Source organism: Cryptomeria japonica, chromosome 7, assembly GCF_030272615.1.
Source record: "Cryptomeria japonica chromosome 7, Sugi_1.0, whole genome shotgun sequence".
In the NCBI taxonomy this organism is placed as follows: Eukaryota; Viridiplantae; Streptophyta; class Pinopsida; order Cupressales; family Cupressaceae; genus Cryptomeria; species Cryptomeria japonica.
Genome location: NC_081411.1, coordinates 121536619 through 121553220, shown reverse-complemented (window position 1 = coordinate 121553220; position 16602 = coordinate 121536619).

Here is a 16602-nt window from a genome sequence, read left to right as displayed (position 1 = left end):
GGAAATTTCCATTCAAACTTAGTATCCACAACACTAGGTGGATCACACCCAATTCCTTGTCATTCCAAATTGTTGTAGGTTGTTCTTGTCGACTATATGTGTTAGGAGACAGTGGGAGTTGATAAGATATACTCACCACATCCTATGTCTTTAACCTTAAATTTTTCTTTGATCTCTAATTGTTTCGATGTATAAGCCTTCAAGGATTCTAGATCAACATGTGCTGATGAAGGAACAACCTCTTGATTGACTGGGATTATTATTTCTGATCTAGGTCACAGATTGTTGCAATATATGAATGGGTTTGGATCCACTTTGATGGTCACTTCAACTCCATTGTGTGGAAACTTGATATATCGATGATATGTTGAAGGAACATCTCTCATTTCATGAATTCATGAACATCCCAAGAGTATATTTTATGTGAGATCTAAGTCAAGGACTTGACAAACCACATCCTTCGTAATCGGCCCAACTCTAAGAGGTATAGTGATTGTGCCCTTGGATGAGCGTTCTTCATCATTATATGCCTTAATGGTGATTGCATGTGTATAATTCACAACTTTTTCAGAATATCCCAATTGCTTGAGAGTGTTCAACATACAAATGTTCAGACTCACTCCTCCATCTATCAGGACTCATTTTATTTGATGTTTATGGAGGAAGGCTTCAATGTGTAAAGGTACATTATGTAGTTGTCTTACAGATATGTCTTCAACTTTAGTGAATGTAAGAGAATGTGGAATGGAAAGGTATCCCACCATGGCTTGAAACTGGTCCATGTTTAGATCAATGGGGACAGAGGTTTCTCTCAAAGTTTTATCAAGCATGGCTTTATATTCGGGGGATATGCATAAAAGGTCAAGGATGGAGATAAGCATGGGCATCTTCCCTAATTGTTCTACTAGGTCGTACTTAGTTTGGCCGATGAGGATGTGTTGGTTTTAGCTAGAGCACTTTCCAAAGTGACCTTACCTCACCAAGTTATGACATTACATCCAGAAGTAGATTCAAAAGAAGGTCAAATGCCTTTTAGGACAACTTTGGCTCTTTGGGTAGAATTTTCATGTGTTTTGTCCTTTATAATAGTAGAAACATGATTGTCCATCGAAATGTAGTTAACGGTTGAATCATAATTATAGGATGCTCTGGTATAGTTGGCTTGCTCATCTATGGCTTTGGATTTTCCCTTGTCATGTTTAGTGAATGGTTCCTTAAACATCTCATGTTTTTGATTGGATGAATGTCCTTTGATCTCGATGTCACCTCTATCAATAAGATCTTGTATAATGTTCTTCAGCCGATGACAATTTCCTGTTTTGTGTCCCTTGCTCTTATGATATTCACAGTACTCATCGTCATTCCACCAATTTGGTTTGACCTTTGGCTCATATGGAGGATTGTTTGGAATTGTTATTATCTTGTTTTCCACTAGCTTCTTGAAGGATGACTCAAGTGGTCCTCCTAATGGGGTGTATTTCCTTCACGGTTTTGAAGTTGTTTGAGTATTTACTTGGTTGTTTGTAGAAATTTATCTAGAAAGAATGATTTTGGGTCTCACTGTGTTAGCATCGACAACACCATCATTTACTGTGTTCTTGCTTTTGTTCCAAAATCGTGGCTTGTCTTTTCCTTTAAAGTCCTCTTTGTTTTCTTTGAATATCTTAATGACTCCTTGTTAAATTAAGACCTTCTCTATTGGTAAGCCTTTCTCAATGACATCCTTGAAAGTAGACAAACAAGTTTTTCTTAAGTCATAACCAATTTCTCTGTGGACATTCTATGTGAACATCTCTACCATTTGTTTTTTATGGAATTTCACAAGAGCATCTGCTTGCTAAATTCCTCCATCTTTGTAAGAATGATGAAAATGACTCCCCGTCCTTTTTCTTGGTGTTGCACAAAGTGGTGACTAATATGTCTGTCTCTATGTTGTGTGAGAAATGTTGTATGAAAGATTTTGCTAGATCACCCGAAGACTTAATTCCAGGTGGAAGTTGGGAGAACCATTCCATAGCTTGATCACCTAAGCTTTGTGGGAATAATCTCATCAAGTATGTTTCTTTTGCTGCTACCTCAACGAAAATTGTGAAGAATCGTCTTATATGTACCTTAGGGTCTCCTTTGCCTCTGTACTTATCAAACTTAGGCGTCACAAAATGTGTAGGAAAAGAAGGCATTGAAATGATTTTGTCAAATGAATAGGGACATATGTCTCTCATTGTATAAGCTGGCTTTGGTGTATTAATGTCCTCCATTTTCTTTTATAAGTCCTTTATTTGTTGTTCCAAATTGTTCTTAGGTGGAGACCGACTTCTTGGACCATATCCCATGCCTGAGCCACCGGGTGGAGGTAGAGGATGCTGCATGTATGGATGGTATTGATCATAAACATGTTCATAAGGAGGAGGTCTATAATGATACTGTGCATGAGAATCACCTGGTATAGAGTCATAACGAGGAATGGAATATCTGCTTTATCCATGCATATCATATTCTACAGGCATGTCACGAGTTTGTTCTTGTGTAGTGCCCCCAAATTTCACACAGGGTTTTCTCGTGTCCAAATTTTGAGCATGCCTATGGATATCCAATTGTTTTGGAGGTTGGTCCTTAGCATTGGTATGCAATTGAATGTATTTATCTACATAAGACTTCCATAATGGTCTGCGTAGACAGAGTTGTTCATGAGATGCTCTTTCATGAGTATCATAAGCTTGACCATTTGTATTTGGGATCTCAAGTTTCTGAAATAAAGATGATGGTGACTCAGGCATGAAACGTGGTCCTCTAATACCTCCACTATTAGGCCTCCTTTGATCCCTGTTGAGTTGAGTTTCTTGCATAGGTCGATTTTCCACTATTTGAGACATGTCAAAATCACGAGGTATCTTAGCTCCACTTTGTGCCATCACTTGTAGATAATATTGTCTATCTCTTCTCATGATTTCCTCAACCAATCTATTAAAATGGGGATCCATAATAGAGTCTTCCACTTCTACTAAATGTACTGAAATGTTATACACATTGTCATTGTGTGTATCATTGTTGTTTGTATTATCCATGTTCTCAACATTCTGAATGTTTCTATAGATGTCCATGTCAGGTAATGTGTTATGATCAGAATTGAAAAAGATATCATTGTCATACTCATAGGCACTCATGTTTGCAGACTCTTGAGCCTCTTTAGCTTCTCTGCTAGATTTTTGGGAACGGGTTTCAACCATGAACTAGGTCTTGACCAAGATGTGTGAGACTAGATGAAAATGGAAAGAGTATGGAAGACCAAGAGTTCGATGGAATGTAAATGAATCTGAGGTGTACTTGCAATGTACAAAGTGTAAGACCAAGTATGTATGTAGTAGAGTAGGTGTGGCTTCAAACAAGATGATAGATCTCTTGAGGAGGTAAGTTGACCTTGACACTAAGTAAGACCAAGAGTGAACTCACAATATTGGTTCCCACTTTTTGACCTACTTTGACACTTAGATGAACATTTTGAAAAAAACCTTCACTTTCTGACACCTATAACTTTTAAACCATTAAGAATTAAAAGACGATGTAAACTAATGAATTGTAACATCTTGTTTGTAGATTCTAAATATATTTTTTTCAAATTTTTTGAATGAAATTTTATTGATTTTTCCATCTCCCTCAAAAAGTATTTTATTACAGCAAACAACATTTTTTAAGAGTGATGTACATCCCGAAACGCATAAATTTTTTTCTATGAATGATAAAAAGTTAATTCTTTTGAATTTTGGTTTGTAACATCAATACCCAGGGCATGCAGTTAGTTTGATAATGATATGTTGAATATTTTTCATTTTATTAAGTTTTGAAATCTGACTAATTATAATTAGATATAATTGTATTTTTGAACACATAACTTGTTCTATATATATCAAAATTCAATTTTATTTTTTTTGTTAGAAAGAAGACATCAATACCTAGTACATAGATTTTTTTTTTATTTTTTTTGAATTAGTTTACTATTTTTCCCAATGCATTGAACATAGAACTTCATGTTCGGTGAAAAACCTACATTAATAAGAAATAGAATAAAAACATATTAATGAAATTATATATATTAAAAAATATACTATTTGGAAAGCTTATAATAAGGACTAAATACTTCAAAAAATAAAACTTTAAAATGAATTCATTTGACCCCCCAAAAGCTAATGTAAAATTAGTTTTTTATCAGCATTTGATAGATGCAAAGGAGACTCCATTGCAAGTATGATTTAGAAGTAGAGAGGTTCTACCTAAGAAATTTTAATCTAAGAGCCCTTGATCTAACTCTCTTCAATTAATTACTTCAAATGGGACCTCTTAAAGCTTAAATCATTATATTTTTTTAAAAATGTATGATTTCAGCAAAAATTAGGATGTACCCAAAAGTGGGAACCAGCATTGTGAGATCACCCCCAAATGAGACCCAAAGGTGATAGACCTTGATGAGGGACCACTTAGAAAAATGTTTTTGTGTGTATTATGTTAACAAAGCAAGATGAGGACAAGCAAGTGACCTTTTGACTCAAGTTTAGACAAATGTGAATGTAATGAAAAGTGTAAAGAAATGATGAACTTTGTGTGACCCAAATATAGGCCGAATGTTAGATAAAAACCCAGAGAAATAACCTAGGAAGCTCAAGAATTCTAAAATAGATTGCTCTTATTTGTTGGATTGTAGGTGTTTTTCAATTCCGAACACAAACATGCTTGTATACTTCATAGATGCAATCAAAGGACACAAAAGTGTTTGAACACTGTACAAATGTGTTTCTGAGATTTTGTGAGTGTAGTTTTACTTATGATGACACACACATGTTTCTGTCCTACACAGACACAGTTAAATGACAGACATTTTTGAATACTGCACATACGCGTTTCCAGAAACTGAGTGCAATTTTTTCAATGTGTAAAGTTGTTGTTGTGCCCAAAATCTGAATTTTTAACTGTTTTCAAAGACAAGAGGATAGAATGTTGATTGAAGTGTTTAGACTCAAAATGACTCAAAAGAAAGTGTGTTGTTTGATGTAAAAATGTTTTGCATAAACTTGAAGACATAAAAGACACAATGTTTTGATGTTTGATCTTGAATGTTTGAATGTTTAAAAGAAGCCAAACACAATTCTTATGGTTGGCCAGGACAATAGTTGTTAATCCCACATGGGGTTTCCCCTGAGGCTATGCTATTCAGAGCAGATACTTAGATGCTTGACCCCACTGGCTCCACCATCAAAACTCACTTCTTTAAGGTAGCCAAACATCAGTCCCCATGAAAACTCCCCGTAACAAACTTTATATCTCTACTAAGAACTGTATGTGTGTGGGCTGCTCCAGAGGTCTGACCTCCTGCGCCAACAACTAGAAGGATTTGGGATTTCTAAAACAAAAAAGTTCTAGTAAGGGCATCCACTCGTGTGGCCATACATGCGACAGTTTCAACTCTGTAAATATAGAAGGCTTCCAGCTAGTAGGGGTTACGCCCTACTATTGATCAAATAAATTTGATCAAATGGGTTTATGGGGAGACATAGTGTTGGTATGAACTAATCAGCACACGTTACCCATGACTTTCACCATGGATACATTTATTTATAGTGGTTCAAAAGAGGTGGATTTTTCTTGCTACCACTTGGGTCGTTCTCTTCTCACTAGTAGTCTTATTGACCACATGTGGAGACAGGCCCTCTAGAGATTAAACAAAAAGAGCCTATTTCTCAAGACACAAAAGACACTGGTTCAATTTTAGTGCACCAATTGAAGTGTTTGGTAATCTATGAAAACAAGGCACACAGTGAAAATCAAAATAAAACCCTTGCCAAAATAATACCCCTCCTGCAAGCACACAAGTTAGGTAAATTTTAGATCCAAAAGACTTTGTGAAATAGGGGCCTTTGACAATGCATTTTTTTGACAAATTCAAAGATTTGATTTTCCATGAATTATTTTGCATCATAAAAAATAGACCACCTATAAAATTTCAAGACATTTCCAGAAATGTAAGAAAGTCCAAAAAAGTTTCTAATTTGCTCCAAAAATTAATATTTTATGAAACATCATAAAAAAATTCATAGAAAATGCAACATTGATCCAAAAAATCCAAATTGTTTACTAGAAACTCTTGATAGAATTCCACACTTGCAAAAACAAAATCCTGCAAAAATTCCAAGTAGTTTGTGAGATATGAGAAAAATAATGGAAAACCCTAATGTTTAAAGATCCAATTTTTTAGGAATTATTTTGCTTCAAAATTAAAATCACAAAGAACAAATCCTGTGTATAATTATGATAACTTTCCAAAACTGTAAACAAATCCAAAAAATTTGCTCATTTTCTCTCAAAATTAATTTTTTATGAAAATCCATAAACAATTCATAGAAAATTCACAAATTCTCCCAAAAATCTAATGTTTTTATTGAGAATGTCTGATATTGTTCTTGACCTGTAAATTTTTTTTTATGCCAAAATCCAAAGCAATTTGTGAGATCTGATCAAAATAATGAAAAACCCTAATTTTTAAAGATCTATTTTTTAAGGAAATATTTTGCATCAAAATTAAAATCACAAAGAACAGATCATGTGTATAAATTAGAGAGATTTCCCAAAATATAATAAAATCCGAACAATTCGCTTATTTGCTCTCAAAATTAATTTTTTATGAAAATTCATAAAAAATTCATAGAAAATTCAAATATGTTCCAAAAGATCTGAATTTTTGATTGAAATCTCTTGATACTATTCTCAACTTTCAAACAAAATATGGTACAAAAAATACAAGCCATTTATGATATCAGATCAAATCTCTCCAATATCTTGATCTTGTGTCCAAAACCCTAGCTGCACAAGGTTATTCTCCAAATTGTTGTAGAAAACAGAAATATAGGGTTAGAAAAACCTAACCAAAAAAGCATAGATCTAACAAAAATCCATGTCCCACTGGGTGTGCCAAAATTTTTATGGTAAAAATGGAAACAACAATATTGAAAGACTGAATGAGTTCAACCACGAAACCCTAGCCTAACAACAACAAAGATCCACCATAACATATGAAGATTACTAAAGACAAATGCAAGTCAATAAAATCACAAAGATTATACCATCACATGTCCACTAGAGTTTGAATCTCCATTCTTCCTATCTCCATTGATCTTGCTTGATATATTTGCTCTCAGATTTTATGTGTGCACAAGAGATCAACAAAGAATGGAAATATGGTTGCAAGTAGGCTTGATCGCATATGAATGTTTGAATGCTAGTCGAGGGGTGCTAGGAGGATTGATAATGAAGGAAGTATCTCCTTGTATAGAAGACACTATAAGATATGGAGGGATAAGATTGAGAGGTGTAAAAGATAAATGGTCAGGTAGGATTAGAGGTTAGGTAGAGGAAATAAGAAAATAATGAGAGGGTAGGTAGTGTAGGAATTACGAGATAAATGACATGTGTCATACATAGAAAAGGCTAATGAATTAATTAAGATTTAATTAATTAATAGAGGAAGTGGGATCAATTAAATATTTATTTAATTTAGAAAAAGGATTATTTAAATAAATAAAAGTATTTATTTAAATGAGAAAAGGCTTAGAAGAGGATTAATAAATTAATTAAATAAATAAAAATATTTATTTAATTAGACTGGCCAATTTTAGGTGTCTACACTAGCGAATTGTCTTCTTTAAAAGTTAACTTTGATGAAGAGGTTAGGGCTCTCTTAGTTTTATGTTCTTTGCCAGAAAGTTGGAATAGCTTGGTTATGGCTGTAAGTAACTCTATCTCTGGTACAAACACTTTGGAAATTGATGATGTTGTTGCTGTTATCCTAAGCGAGGAAATGCAAAGGAAAAGTACATGTGAGACTTCAACATCGTCAGTTATTGTTTTGAATGTAGAGAACAGGGGAAGATCAAAGGAAAGAGGAAAAGGCACTGGGTGTGAGAAGTCAAAGAAAGCATTCTCTCAATCCAGAGGAAGAAAGGATTGCTGGTATTGCAGAAAGTTAGGACATTTAAAGAAATATTGTTGGTCTTGAAAAAACAAACAAGGATATTTAAATGAAGATGACAGTAAGGAAGCTAATGTTGCAAGTAATACTTTACAAGATGCTTTAGTTCTATGTTTAGATAATGTTAATGACTCTTGGGTAATAGATTCATGGGATTCATTTCATGCCACACACCATACAACGAATATGAGAGAATGAATATGACCATCATGGAGCGTGCAAGGAGCATGAGATTGCATGTTGGATTGCCCCTGCAATTTTGGGCATATGTTGTACCATTGTTGTTTATTTGATAAATAGAGGCCCTTCAAATCCTTTAGATGGTGGCATTCTAGAGGAGACATGGACTAGTAAAAAGGTAAACTGTTCTTTTCTAAAAACCTTTGGTTGTGAAGCTTTTGTCCATGTTGATAAAGAAAACAGAACCAAGCTTGATGCTAAATCTAAAAAATATACCTTCATTGGATATGAAATGGATGACTTTGGTTATCAATAATGGGATTTTGAAAATCAAAAAATAATGAATAGAGATGTTATATATTCAATGGGAAGGTCATTTATAAAGAACAGATGCAGGAAAAAAAGCATGAATAGGTCAAAAAGGAATATGTAGTGCAGGATGAGATTCCAGAAAATAAAATGCCATTGGTACCTGATGCTCGGCAACAACAAAATATCCCACAAACTCTTGCAAGTGTTAGAGATTCTACGAGGTTAAGTAGACCTCCTAAAATATTTTCTCCTTTTTTGTATTTTATTTAATTAATTCATTCTGATGAACCAAAAGGATATAAAGAAGCAATGTAGGTGGATGCCAAACAACAATGGGAGCTAGGCATGAAAGAGGAAATGGATTCCTTGATGAAGAATCAGACTGGGAACTTATTCACATTACCTACAAGAAAAAGTGCCTTTCCAAATAAATAGCTTTATAGGCTGGAGGGGGAGGATGGAGGATAGAAAAGATATAAGGCTAGACTTGTGGTTAAAGGTTTTACATAGAAAAAGGGTATACATTTTGATAAAATATTTTCTCCAGTTATAAAAATGACTTCAACTAGAACTATTCTAAGTCTTGTGGCTATAGAAGACTTGCATCTTGAACAACTAGATGTTAAAACAACTTTTCTCCATGGGGATTTGGAGGAGGAAATATACATGTAGCAACCACAGGGATATGAGGTCAAAGGTAAGGAGGAGTTAATGTGCAGGTTGAAGAAGAGTCTATATGGTCTAAAGCAAGCACCCTGACAAATGGTATTTGAAATTTGATAGTTCCATGGCTAAACAAGGTTACCATATATGTCATTTTGATCATTGTGTTTATTTAAAGAGATTGGATAATGGTACTTATATTATCCTATTACTTTATGTTGATGACATGCTTGTTGCTGGGTCTAACTTGCAACATATAAATGAACTTAAATAGAAATTAGAAAAGTCATTTATTATAAAGGATTTGGGTGCAGCTAAGAAAATTCTTGGTATGATGATTTCACAGGATATGATAAATAGAACATTAACTTTGTCCCAAAATGAGTATACAAAGAAGGTGTTGAAAAGATTTAACATGCAAAATAAAAAAGAAGTTGCTACACCTTTGGCTAGTCATTTCAAATTGACTAAGGAGATGTGTCCAAAGATACAAGAAGAGGTAAATAAAATGTCTAGCATTTTGAATTCATTAGCTATTGGTAGTCTAATGTATGCAATGGCACGCACACGACAAGATATTGCACATGCAGTGGGAGTTGTGAGTAGGCATATGAGCAATTTCGGAATGGAACATCGAAATATTGTCAAATGGAATCTTGGGTATTTGAGAGGTACTACTAACAAGGCATTATGTTTCAAAGTATCAAATGCTTCTCTATGAAGATATATTAACTCTGATCTGGTAGGTGATATCGATACAAGGAGGAGTACTACATGATATGTTTTTACTATAGGGGGAACTGTAGTTAGTTATATTTATAGACCGCAAAAGGTTGTTGCGCTTTCAACCATTGAAGCTAAGTATGTAACTGCTACTAAAGCTAGCAAGGAGATGATTTGGTTACAAGATTTTCTGGAGGAATTGGGCAAGATGCAGGAGGATAACCCATTATATACTGATATCCAGAGTGCCATTCATCTTGCAAATAATTATTCTCTTCATTTGAGGACAATACACTTTCAACTTAGGTACCACTTCATATGGTCTAATTTGGAGGATGGCTAGTTATGAATTGAGAAGATTCACACAAGTGGGAATCTTGCAGATATGTTCATGAAGGTAGCCCCATACGAGAAGCTAATTTCCTCCTTAGTTTCTCTCAACCTTCTTGACTGAAAATCATGGAATTAAGGAACAACCATGTCTAGGAGTTTTTTCTAGTGGGAGATGCAAGTTCAACAATATCATCCTGGACCAATTTCCAATCCTCGACGAGGCTGGGGCGTGGGAGGAATTTTTTTTGCTATTTTTTTTTTGAAAAAAACCAACATTGAAAAAATCCCTAAAATAGATGATTTCATATGTTCCCCTAAAATTGCATGTTATAAGTGGTTAGAATTAAAAAGGTATTGTAATGGTATTGTACTGATTTACTGGATAATAAGAAAAGATTAGACAATTATGTTTTGTGGATGTAGCCCATTTTGGGTGAACCACATTAAATCTCTATGTTATCTGTGTTATGCATTTTTCTTCATCTTTTGTGTTTGTATCTATTGGCCATTTGAAGGAATTAATTATGTGTTGCATTAATGTTTTGTCATTGATGTCAACACTAGGTGTTTGGATGTTTTACCGGCACCCTTCTGGTCCTGGTAGGTTGAGTAGTTTCTAGTTGGTTTGGATCTGGCATGATCTGGTATGATTTGGTTATGGAATTGGCTTCTTCATGATACTCCTGTTCATATTTAGTAAGTTGGTTTTGGTTTGGTGATCAGATACTATCCTGTTTGCTTGGAAGCTTGGCTTGTGGTTCTGGTGAGGGTTTCACCGATAGAGCTCTTGATGAAGATCTTTGATGATATGCATAAGTTGTGTTGGTGTGGCTTCTGCTAGAGATTCAGGATGCTGATGGTGATCATGTTCAAGACTTGGTGGATGTAGATCATTTCTTTAGCGTGTGGACCTATATTAGGTCCCAGTTGATCTAGGTTATGACCAACTTAATGTAAAATATGGATTAGACCTCTTGATGTGTGTCCAAGATGTCTTATGTGTTGGATATTATTTGTTTGGTCTAAGGCTGACATGTTTTATAATTATGTAATTGGTTTATTGTCTGGTGGCTGACCTGATTGATTATTGTTGAGGGTTTGTATATATAGGATGTAATATCTCATTGTAAATCATCATAGGCATATGGTCAAGGAATGGGATATGGATATGTAATGTGAGAATAATGTAATATTATTAAGGCAAAGGATTTGGTCAATCATTGGAGATTGAATTGGATTTATGGAAGAGGATTTAGTCCTCTGGTATTGAGCTTAACCAAAACTATAATTAGGCATAGGAGATCCTATCTTTGTAGTTCATTCCTTCTTCTAGATTGTAGTCTAGATTTATATGTAGTCAGTGAGACTACTTTTGTGATGAGCGGTGCACTCTAGGCTGTTGGCCTTCCTACAAGTGTAGACCCCTCAATTATAATTCACATACTTACTACATAAGTATTATCTAACTATGGGTAGGCTTCTCACTGTGGTTTTTCCCTTTACTCAGTTTTCCATGTATTAATCTTAGTGTCATGTGGATGGTATTTATTCTTTGATTATTGTTTATGCTTAATTGGTTTAACTACTATTTTGATATTTGGTTTAAGAATTCTGGTATTATTGTTTTGGGTTTCGGTATTAAAGTTTTAATTGTTAAATGTTTTGGTAATCCATGACAACTGATTCACCCCCCCCTCAGTTGTCTTCTGATTATTTGAACTGTCTAACAATTGGTATTAGAGCTTTGGTCCTCTCTATAGAAAGCTTAACCCCTTGAGGAAGATCCTATGGCGACTAACAGTTCAAGTTCATTTGGAGCTATCTACTAGAGAGATATTCCTAGGCTTGATGGAACAAATTACACAATATGGAAGATTCAGATGGAGACTCATCTGAGATGTCTTGACAAGGATATTTAGGAGATCACACAGAAAGGTCTTACACCTCATAATCTGGCATTTGGCAATCCTCCTTCAATGAACATGCATAAGGATCTTGAGAATGATTATAGAGCAAGAGAAGCCCTCTTGTGTGCACTTTTTAATTAGCAAATAATGGGATTAACCAACAAATCATCTCGGAAGGCTATATAGGATAATTTGAAGACTCTTAATCAAGGTGATGGTACAATGAAGATTGCTAAACTTGATGGTTGCTAGGTGAGATATGAAAACTTGAAGATGGAAGAATATGAAAGGATTACTACATTCATGGACAGGGTAAATGAGATTGTTATGGGAATTCAATGTCATGGTGGAACTCTGAGTGAAGTTGAAATTGTTTCTAAAGTTTTGAGAGCCTTACCACTAGCTTAGAATATGAAGGCTACTGCTATTAATGAGTTGAGAACAATGGATAATACATCTGTCAGCAGAGATACCTTGGTTGGAAAATTATCTTCTTTTGAGCTTGAATAATTTGGACCTTCTAGAGTTGTGAAGATTGAACCTTCTTTTCATGCATCTGCATCAGCAATAGGTAAGAAAGATTGAGTGAAGTTGAAATTGTTTCTAAAGTTTTGAGAGCCTTACCACTAGCTTAGAATATGAAGGCTACTACTATTAATGAGTTGAGAACAATGGATAATACATCTGTCAGCAGAGATACCTTGGTTGGAAAATTATCTTCTTTTGAGCTTGAATAATTTGGACCTTCTGGAGTTGTGAAGATTGAACCTTCTTTTCATGCATCTGCATCAGCAACTGGTAAGAAAGATTGAAAATATTTATATGCAAAGGAATTGGATGATATGAAGAGAGAAGATGATGAGTTTGAGCAACTTGAAACACTATTTGCTAGAAGAGTACCTAAAAGACTGGTAGGAAGGAAGTATGCAGGAAAAACACCTTTTAAATGTTTTGCATGTAATAAGATTGGTCATTTTGCATCTAGATGTCCTGAAAGAAATTCTAGATTTGATGAAAGAGTTAAAAGATCATTTAAGCCTAACCTTGGATATCAAAACAAGTATAGATTCAAGAAAAATAGAGACAAATCATGCTACATAGTGGATGAGGAAGGCATTACTGATTTAGATGATGAACCGACAGAAGACTCTGCTAGTGGATCCGATAATGGGAAGGAATGGGTATTCATGGCTATTAAGGAAGATGATCCGTCACTCAAAGAGAATGTACTTGAAGAGAAGGCACTTGCTACTAAAATTGAGGACCAGGGTGAATGGGTAATTGACAGTGGTTGTTCACATCATCTGACTGCAGATAAAGGCGAATTTCTATCTTTGGAAGAATTTGATGGTAGACTAGTTAGATTTGGAGATGACAAGGCATGTATGATTAAAGGAAAATGAACTATATCATTGGATGGTAAGAAAGATACTGACAATGTTTATTATGGTGAAGGTTTGACGCATAATCTTTTGAGTGTAGGATAATTGGTAGATAAGGGATTTTAATTATTGTTTAAGGATGGAAAATGCAAAATCATTAATAGGTCTGACTTGGAGATTACAACCGGTACACAGACAAAAGGTAACATATTTCATTTGAACTCCAGTGAGAAGACATGTTTGATTACACAGATTGATGAAAGTTGGCTATGGCATAAAAGGCCATGTCATGTGAATTTTGATTGCATTGTGAAGATTAGTTCAACTAAGGCTGTTAGAGATATACCTAAGATTATGAAGCCCTATAATCTGGTATGTAAGGAATGTCAAATGGGTAAATAGGCCAGAACCTCATTTAGGAGTATACAAGATAAATCAAATGGTGTTCTTGATTTTATTCATACTAATTTGTGTGGCCCTGCTAGAGTTAAACGTTTTCATGATGATAGATATTTCATGCTAATCATTGATGATTATTATAGAATGATGGGGGTTACTTTTTTGAGAGAAAAATTTGAAGCATTTGAAAATTTAAAAATCTTTAAGGCTAAAGTGGAAATTGGGACATGATTGAAGATTAAAGGTTTGAGATTGGATCATGGTGGAGAATTCACATCCACCATGATATCAGAACAAGTATATGTACAAGAAAAATAGAGACAAATCATGCTACATAGCAGATGAGAAAGGCATTAAAAATTCTGATGATGAACTGGCAAAAGATTTTGTTACTGGTTCCAGCAATGGGAAGGAATGGGTGTTCCTGGCTATCAAGGAAGATGTTCCAGCACTAGAAGAGAATTTCCCTGAAGAGAAGGTACTTGCTTCTAAAATTGAAGACAAGGATGACTTGGTAATTGACAGTGGTTGTTCACATCATATGACTGGAGATAAAGGGAAGTTTATATCTCTGTAAGAATTTGATGGCGGTCTCATTAGATTTGGAGATGACAAATCATGTATGATCAAAGAAAAATGACCTATATCATTGGATGGAAAGAAAAATACTAATAATGTTTATTATGTTGAAGGTTTAACGCATAATATTTTGAGTGTAGGACAATTGGTGGATAAGGGATTTCAATTACAGTTCAAGTATGGAAAATGAAAAATCATTACCAAATCTGGTTTGGAGATTGCAACCGGTACAAAGACAAAAGGTAATATATTTCATTTGAATTTCGGTTAGAAGACATGTTTCATTGCACAAATTGATAAGAGTTGGCTATGACATAAAAGGTTGTGTCATGTGAATTTTGAATGTATTGTGAAGATTAGTTCAACTAAGGTACTTAGAGATATACCTAAGATTGTGAAGCCCAATAATCTTGTATGTAAAGAATGTCAAATGGGTAAATAGGTCAGAACCTCTTTTAGGAGTATACAAATAAAATCTAATGATGTTCTTAATCTTATTCATACTGATTTGTGTGGCCCTGCTAGAGTTAAAAGTTTTCAAGGTGATAGATATTTTAGGCTAATCATTGATGATTATTATAGAATGATGTGGGTTACGTTTCTAAGGGAAAAATCTGAAGCATTTGAAAATTTTAAAATCTTTAAGGCTAAAGTGGAAACTGAGACAGGGTTGAAGATTAAATGTTGGAGGTCAGATCATAGTTGAGAATTCACATTCGGTGAGCTTAATAACTTTTGTGAGAAGCATGGTACAAGAAGACAATTTATGTTTCCCGGAGACGTCAGCAGATTCGAGTTATGGAAAGGAAGAACATAACTATCTTGGATGCTACTAGAACAATGATGATGGAAGCTAGTCTACCTCATATCTACTAGAGAGAAGAAGTGAGCACAAAGGTTTATACATTAAACATAATACATATCAAAGGAGAAACCAGTAAGACACCTTATGAATTATGGTTTGGAAATACACCTACAGTTAAGTATTTCAGAATATTTGGTAGTAAATGTTATATTAGGAGAGATGATATCATTGGCCAATTTTATCCTAGATGTGATGGAGGCATATTTCTTGGTTATTCTAATGAAATAAAGACATATAGATGTTATAACAAGAGATTGTAGAGAATTGTGGAGAGCGCTAATGTCAAGGTGGATGAGCTGAATAAAGGTCAAATCATAGTTTATGAGAAAGAAATGATGGTGGAAATGATTATATCTGAACTGGTAGTACCTTTACTGGAACAAAGTGTTGAACCAGTTACTCCAATAGTATCAAAAAATTCTACAATAATTGAAGAACCGGGAAGAGGAACAGAGAGTTAGAGGACTCTTAGGTATGTGAGATTGAATCATTCAGAAGATCAAATCATTGGGGATAAGAACAATGGAGTAATGACAAGAAGAAGACTGGAAACTAATGAGGTATGTTTAATTTCTCAAGTTGAACCCATATTAGTAATTGAGGCATGTAAAGATGAATATTGGTCAAAAGCTATGGAAGAAGAATTAGATCAGATTGAGAAGAATAGCACATGGAATTTGGTTCCCCAGCCTAAAAATAAGAATATTATTGGATTTAAATGGGTCATTAGCAATAAATTGAATTAGGATGGTCAAATTGTAAGGAATAAGGCTAGATTGGTTTGTAAAGGATATTCTCATAAGGAAGAAATTGATTATGGAAGAAATTGAAGCAGTAAGATTATTTCTTGCCTCTGCTTCCCACAATAACTACAAGGTTTATCAAATGGATGTTAAGTGTGCATTTTTGAATGAGGATCTTGATGAGGAAGTTTATATTGAGCAATCTAATGTTTTTTCACTATTAGATGATACAAACATGGTTTACAGGTTAAGAAAATATTTATATAGACTGAAACAGGAACCTAGAGCTTGGTATGCAAGGTTGGATAAATATCTTTTAAAGCTTGGTTTTACCAAGGGTAATGATGACAAGAAATTATATTATAAGATCATTGATGATGATATATTGATTATTGAAGTATTTGTTGATGACGTTATTTTTGGAGGTGAAGATAAGTTATGCATGAAATTTTCTAAGAATATGGATAAAGGATTTGAAATGTCTATGATTGGGGTAATGAAT